A 7,566-nucleotide genomic window follows, 5' to 3' on the forward strand; every position below is an offset into this window, starting at 1 on the left:
ATCAATGCTGATTAGCCCGTCATCCACATAAAAGTTTTTGTGAATGAATCTGGCTGCCAGTGGGTAGTCCTTTTCTTGTTCCCTGGCGAGATACTTCATGCCATAGTTAGCACATCCCGGTGATGATGCCGCTCTAAAAATGCGCACTTGCATGCGATACTCCTTAGGCTCAGTATCTGTATTCCCGTCCTTCCACCACAGAAACCTTAAGAAGTCTCGATCCTCTGGGTTGACATGGAAGCGATGAAAATTTTTTCCACATCACACATAATTGCTATTTGATGCTCTCAAAATCTGCACAAAACCCCTGCCAGAGCATTAATCAAGTCTGGGCCTGTGAGTAGGTGGTCATTTAAAGAGATGCCTTCGTGTTTAGCAGAGCAGTCGAAAACAACTCGAATTTTCTCTAGCTTCCTGGGATGATAAACGCCATGGTGCGGAATGTACCATGTGTTACTACCTGATGTGCCATCTGCTTCCTCTGCATCACCATCTTTAAAGACACTATTCATGAACTTGATGTAGTCTTCCTTGTACTTTGGGTTCTTATCCATTTTTCCTTTTAAACGTTTCAAACGAAACATTGCAAGCTGCTTGTTATTTGGAAGCTGTGGGCGTTCTCTAAAAGGCAGAGGCATTTCTAAATGGCCTTCCTCAATTGTAGTGAATGTTCTCATTCAGCATCTCTAGAAACTGAATGTCCTCTTGAGATACATTCCCTTCTTTATGGTTTGTGTCCAGAAAGTCATTTTCAAGTGCTTTAATCACAGAAGCAGGTGTGACAGATGGCAGCTCCTTTACTGTGACACAATGACAGATCCCTGCTGCTTCCATCGAACTTTTCCATGGCTTAATGGCTCCCACGATACTCCACCCTAAGTCTGTTTTTATTGCATAGGGATCATAATCATTTCCTGGTATGACTTCCCTTGGTTTTAGAGCTCTTTGCTCAGTCGTAACCAATGAGAAGAGCTATAGGACAGTCCAAGAGATCTGGCATTTCATTTGCAATGCTGAGCAGATGGGGCCACTTTTTTGTTGTCTCTCGAGTTGGAATAGTGTGTTTCTCCAATGGAATGTACTCTTGAGTGTAAGTTGGTGGCAAGTCAATGTACTTTTCTGAGTTGTACCCTCTTACCCTCAGTCCATCCACTCTTTGACTAGGTACAATCGAACACCTGTCAGTCATTGTTGTCAGCTTTAGCTTCACTGGTTCCCTGCTTGCCTGTATCTTTTCACAAATATCTTGGTCAATAAATGTGTTGCTGCTTTGGGTGTCTAGCAGAGCATAAACCAATGTCTCTTGATTCTTCGCTGATGAAGAAAGCCACACTGGAACGATCATTGAAGTGCAATCATTGTTGCCCACTCTCACACTGCACGATACGGTAGCTGCATTCTCCTCTTCTGATGGTGGTTCAGGTTCATCTCCCAGTGGAGGATCTTCATGGAGAGGAGAATGGTGGCTTCGTCTGCAGACATTACATGTTGCTCTCTGTCGACAGTTTTTGGAAATGTGGCCGACTCGCAGACAAGCAAAGCACATATTGTTGTCCCTAATAAACTGTTTCTTTTCTTCAAGCGGCATTGCTGTAAACTTTGCACATTTATAGTATGATTTATTGTTGGCGTCAGAGATGCAAAATAACGAATACTTCAATACTGTACTTAAGTAGAATTTTCTGGTATCTTTACTTTACTGCTGTACTTTTTTGTGCCTACTGTATACTTCTTTATACTTCTACTTCTCACATTTTAGCACGCGTATCTGTACTTTGTAATCCGTACATTTGTAAATCAGCACGCGTGCTTTGGACGCAAGATTACTTCAAAATTTTGTACATAAATTATATTTTAGACCCTGTACTTCTTACTTCGACTTGACTAAAAAGTCGAGCCAGTGCTTTCTAAACAGAGGTATCTAAACTGTAGTAAGGAACGTGTGTACTTGTGACACCTTTGGTTAGCGTCAACACTGCAAATTTCGTCACAAACAGATTTATATATTTATCAATACTTCTATTCGTCATTCTTTTCTGTACAGCTTTTTTATTGCCCAGATTTTAGTTAGCCTCTGTTCAATTGACTGTTATATGTCAATAGAAACATATCTCACAGATTAAAGTGTCTTTTAAAATATTTGGGGTTTTTTTTTCAAGAATTTTCTTCCCAAATCTATTACATGCCAAGTGTAAATTGTTATTTCTGCTAAAACCTTAACTTAAATGTGTATATGGTGTTTATCTGTTTCTCTCTGTGTTTTAGATGCACACATCAATCTGGAATTCAGGCTTAAAGCCAGAATTGCAGGAATGCAACACGTGTTGCAGAGGACTCTTTCACTGCCCTCTGTGCCCCACTTTCAGCCCTACTGTCAGGGCAAAGATTGAGGAGCATCTAAGTGTGCATATAAAAAATGCTTTGCCTTTAAAAGGTATGTTTGTATTAAATATACTTTATAGTTATAAATATGCACTTTTTTAAGCACTTCTGCAGTATCTTTGTTGACTTAAAAGTTGCTGTTGATATTGTACAGTTCAGTGCATTCATCTGCAACAAAAATAGTGTTTTTATAAAATATATTTTTATTTACTTTTCACCACTTTTCTTGACATAACTTTTGTGATCCATACCATTTTGCTTTCATTATTGAGGTTGGCTTGGATGTTTTTGTTAACATGTACAATCTGATTGTTAGACAAATTGATTGCATTCTATACAACTACATTTAAATTACATCTGTTTGTTTGTTTGTTTTTTTCTCTTACAGATAAAATGATATGCCGGTGCAGGCAGCCTTGTAGGACAACAGGACACTTTCACTGCCCTGTCTGTAAGATTACAATCATACGGCGTGGGGATATGGCAAGGCATTTATTGTCTTGTCAGCATTCTTCAATGCCAAGTCAGCCACCATTATCAGGACTGCTCCCCGCTGAACTCTTCGAGGAGACCCGTCTCCCCCCCCCAAGGTTTTGTCTTCGGTATCTGAACCATTTTCTGAGTCTTTGTTAGAACATTCATAAGCTCTACCCTCTGTGTTCAATAAAACTGCAGCTGATGGAAAGTCCATGAAAATGACATGCCCTCACTGTGGCCTTACTCTTCGTAGCTCTGGCAAGCTATTTGCACACTGGAGAGAGGAAGCCAAAGCTGTGCTTGAAGGACAACACGTGCCCATTTTCAGACTGAAAAAGCGCAAGTTCCAGGAAGTCAGTCAGGTCAGTATTCACTTTAAACAGTAGTGTAATTACATGGTTAGTGACATTTGAATAACTGTTAAAAAACTGTTCTGCAACAGAGAAATAACTATGTTTTCATCCCCATTTGCCTGACACAGGAGCCAGCAGTTGTTGAAGATCTGCGTCCTGCTGTGCAGTGGGCTGTCCAAAATAAGGCACATGTAACAATGCCCAAATATCTGTCCTTAAATCAAGGGGACCAGCAGAGGGTCTTAAGAGACATGTCAGAGGAAGAAGACACTGGAGCAAGGGACTTGTTCCTCTTTGTTTTTCAGTTTGCAAAGGACATGGAGCTCTTTTTGAAAGCATGTGCTGATGATCAGGGGCTAAGGGTCAGTGCTATGTTTGACATGTAATGGACAAATGAAGGCACTGGCTGTGTTTGTTTAATATGTTGTTGTTGTTGTTGTTGTTTTGTTTTTGCATAGTACAAAATTCCAATTAAACTTATTTCAAAATGTTGTTCACTTGATTCTGTGTCCATACTTATAATAAATGATTACAGTGAAACAGCATTAAATGTAAATGTAACAGCATTTTTTTAAACTTGTAATTTCAAAATAAAAAGCTTATTGTTGATATTAACAGTAAAGAATTGTAATCAATAATATTTTTATACATTTTAAACATTAACACTCTGGGCTCTATCCTGGCTATCTGTGGACACTTCACTTATTCTTTTTTTTGACTACTGCACTGCAGTGGACCAAAACAATGACACGGGTTTGATCTTAAGGATCTAATAGTTATGTGTGTTGTGCATGACATTGCCACACAAATATGTATTTGCAAGATAGAGTAGAATAAATTATGACGCATGAAATATTACATAGGCTGCAGTGAATTTCTGTTGATACAGCCAATTGAGCTTTGAGTTTCCCAGTCAAACTTAGCTTTGAAGCACCTGCTAAAAACACTTTTACTCTTTTACATTTCATAACAAGACACCATAGCCAAAATATTAACAAAATATATATTATTAAAAAATTCAAAGCTGGTCGCAGATTAATAAAAAATTCAATTTGGTCGCATTTGCGACCAAATTGGTCGCAAATGCGACCAAATTGGTCGCACTCTAGAGCCCTGTAAAATGATTTTTCTTGCAGCAGATACATTCAAGTTGCTGTTTCTTCTGAGTTGAGGAAGGGTTGGGTTTTGATTTTCTGTTGCTCTGAACTGTAGTTGTGTTCTTCACATCTTTAGACCCATTTGCTGATGTCACCAGGACACTGGCCTTCAGACGTTTTTGTTCTTTCTCAGGTTTTTCAAATGTGTTTTTGACTATGGCTGTGCTGGCTATTTCTTCCAGCTCTAGACACAGTTGAGCCATAAATTGATTCTGCACCTTCTCTTTGGAGTAACTGAAGGAGTGATTCTTTTACAGCTCCTGCATCAAACTTATAGGTTTGTAGGTTTGTCAACATCTGCGTAACGCCTTTTCAGAAGTATCATCATCTCAGCAGAAACTGAAGTACAGCTATCCATCTTTCTTCTCATATCTTGAGATGGTGTAGTCAGTGCACGTAAAGCCACATAATCTTGCTGTAGGTCTAACTCACATTTTTCTACTGACTTGATCATTTCAGCTAATTTTGCTTTAGAACATTCTTCTTTAAGTTTGGACCTAGTGAGCTGAATTTCTGCCTTAAAGTTTACATATGTTGACATAAACTTTCTTTCTTTGCTTGTTATCTCTGTCTGTTTAAACTCACGCATTTTTTCTGTTAGTTGCCTTTGACGGTCTGTCCGTCTCACCTCTGCGTCAGGTTTAGATGATGGCTGAGGCAGCCCTACTTTGTGTATTTCAAGGTCTCCATGAATTTCTCCTATGCGTGCTTCAACTTCTTCTCTTTCTGCATCTTCAAGTTCAGTTTCTAATTTCTTTTCTAACTGTGCCTTTTCATCTTCTAAGGCTATAAGTATTTGCTCAAGGATATGAGTTTCTTGTGCACTCTGCTCCATTACAATGTTTTGAACCAACAACTTAGAACAATAAAAGGAAACTTACCCAGAGTACACTACCTTAAATATCAAACAGCACAGTAATAAACTTTCAATAAATGAACAAATGTACAATATCTACACCATACAATTTTCTTTTTGGCCTTTTCTTAGATCTCTTTATGCAGTTCAAATGTTTCGCTGATGTAAGAACACACAGTCTACTCTTCCACGTGGGCTGCCGTCTTGGAAGAATGGCGTGCAGGGCTCTGGCTGCTCGCTCCATAACAGGCCACGTTTTTTACTGTAACTGCTCCTGAAGGTTTTTCATGTTCGAAGTAGAATAAAGGGCCATGCTCCAGCTGATGTTCAGTCAGTATTTTAATCTTCTTTTCACCAGCAAACACCGTGAAAAACTATGGTGAAATGATCAATGAAAAACACGGATATTACATCAGCAGAACAAAAATTACAACTCAAATAAAACATACACACAAAGTAAATGCACCAACATACAGTGTGCGCCTTTCTACTGAACATTCATGAGCAATTGTAGTCCATATCTTCTATATTTCCACCTTTTACACAAGCCAGCATTCTCTTTCTGGCTCGAGCCTTCAGTCTCTGGTGTAATGTGCGCTTAATTGAGCATCACCCCAAAGCATGCGCACCACAAAGCGCCACACTCAGGCCCACCAGTAGGTGGCGATAACACAACATGAATCCAGATTAAACACCAAATTTTGAACATTGCAATCACATAATAACTACATTTCAATGCAACGGCTACAGTGGAATTGACATTTAAAAGAAAATGTTCATTATTTCAGTCTCACATCAATTTCTATCTCCTTTACAGCCACCGTATGAAGACATACCTGGAGAAAAGTGGCCTTGAAGGTCAGTCAGTGACTTCTTTTACAGAGACTGCCTCTCTGGCTGATCAGTTCAAAGATGACTTGGTCCCAGATACAGGCTCAAATATTGAGAACAACCTGAGCAAGGTGAGCTCAAACACTTCATGAAGTAGCATGACAAGAAGATTAGGAATCAGAAGACTACTCAGTTTTGTTTGTATGTATCGTAAAGAAAGAACTGTTAAAATAACTGTATCAAAGATCTCATAGTCAAGCACACTCAGGGTGTGGCTGTTCAACACATTTATAGGTTTGTAGTTGATGATGCACATGTGCAGTTATAATAGATCTATGACGGCAAATAAAAACACTATCTTTAAAAAGCCCTACTTGTGCCTGACCTTCCTTTATTTTGCCTCTGTGATATAAAAGCTGAAGCCCCACATAAACAGACCGTACATACCCAACCTGGCCCATCCTGTGTCTGAGATCGGAGCCATAGCTACTGTACAAAATTCATTACACAATAACACATCACCAAGATCATTCATGTGATATTCCCCAAACACCTGTGGAAAAAAGATTCTCCATACAGGGAGTGCAGAATTATTAGGCAAATGAGTATTATGTCCACATCATCCTCTTCATGCATGTTGTCTTACTCCAAGCTGTATAGGCTCGAAAGCCTACTACCAATTAAGCATATTAGGTGATGTGCATCTCTGTAATGAGAAGGGGTGTGGTCTAATGACATCAACACCCTATATCAGGTGTGCATAATTATTAGGCAACGTCCTTTCCTTTGGCAAAATGGGTCAAAAGAAGGACATGACAGGCTCAGAAAAGTCAAAAATAGTGAGATATCTTGCAGAGGGATGCAGCAGTCTCAAAATTGCAAAGCTTTGAAGCGTGATCATCGAACAATCAAGCGTTTCATTCAAAATAGTCAACAGGGTCGCAAGAAGCGTGTGGAAAAACCAAGGCGCAAAATAACTGCCCATGAACTGAGAAAAGTCAAGCGTGCAGCTGCCAAGATGCCACTTGACACCAGTTTGGCCATATTTCAGAGCTGCAACATCACTGGAGTGCCCAAAAGCACAAGGTGTGCAATACTCAGAGACATGGCCAAGGTAAGAAAGGCTGAAAGTCGACCACCACTGAACAAGACACACAAGCTGAAACGTCAAGACTGGGCCAAGAAATATCTCAAGACTGGTTTTTCTAAGGTTTTATGGACTGATGAAATGAGAGTGAGTCTTGATGGGCCAGATGGATGGGCCCGTGGCTGGATTGGTAAAGGGCAGAGAGCTCCAGTCCGACTCAGACGCCAGCAAGGTGGAGGTGGAGTACTGGTTTGGGCTGGTATCATCAAAGATGAGCTTGTGGGGCCTTTTCAGGTTGAGGATGGAGTCAAGCTCAACTCCCAGTCCTACTGCCAGTTTCTGGAAGACACCTTCTTCAAGCAGTGGTACAGGAAGAAGTCTGCATTCTTCAAGAAAAACATGATTTTCATGCAGGACAATGCT

General features: G+C 39.9%; 1 long non-coding RNA gene across 2 annotated transcripts; it reads left to right on the forward strand.

Moving 5' to 3' along the window:
* Positions 1-2,274: 2,274 nt before the first annotated feature.
* LOC308411850 lies at positions 2,275-3,898 on the forward strand. Of its 2 annotated transcripts, XR_013974456.1 has the most exons (4): positions 2,275-2,434; positions 2,771-2,984; positions 3,113-3,221; positions 3,341-3,898. It is a non-coding gene; the product is annotated as an uncharacterized lncRNA (long non-coding RNA). The 2 variants fall into 2 exon arrangements; XR_013974455.1 differs by having other exon boundaries at positions 2,771-3,221.
* The last annotated feature ends 3,668 nt before the right edge of the window (positions 3,899-7,566 follow it).

The sequence above is a fragment of the Rhamphochromis sp. 'chilingali' genome, assembly GCF_963969265.1.
Source record: "Rhamphochromis sp. 'chilingali' genome assembly, chromosome: 15".
NCBI classification, from domain to species: Eukaryota; Metazoa; Chordata; class Actinopteri; order Cichliformes; family Cichlidae; genus Rhamphochromis; species Rhamphochromis sp. 'chilingali'.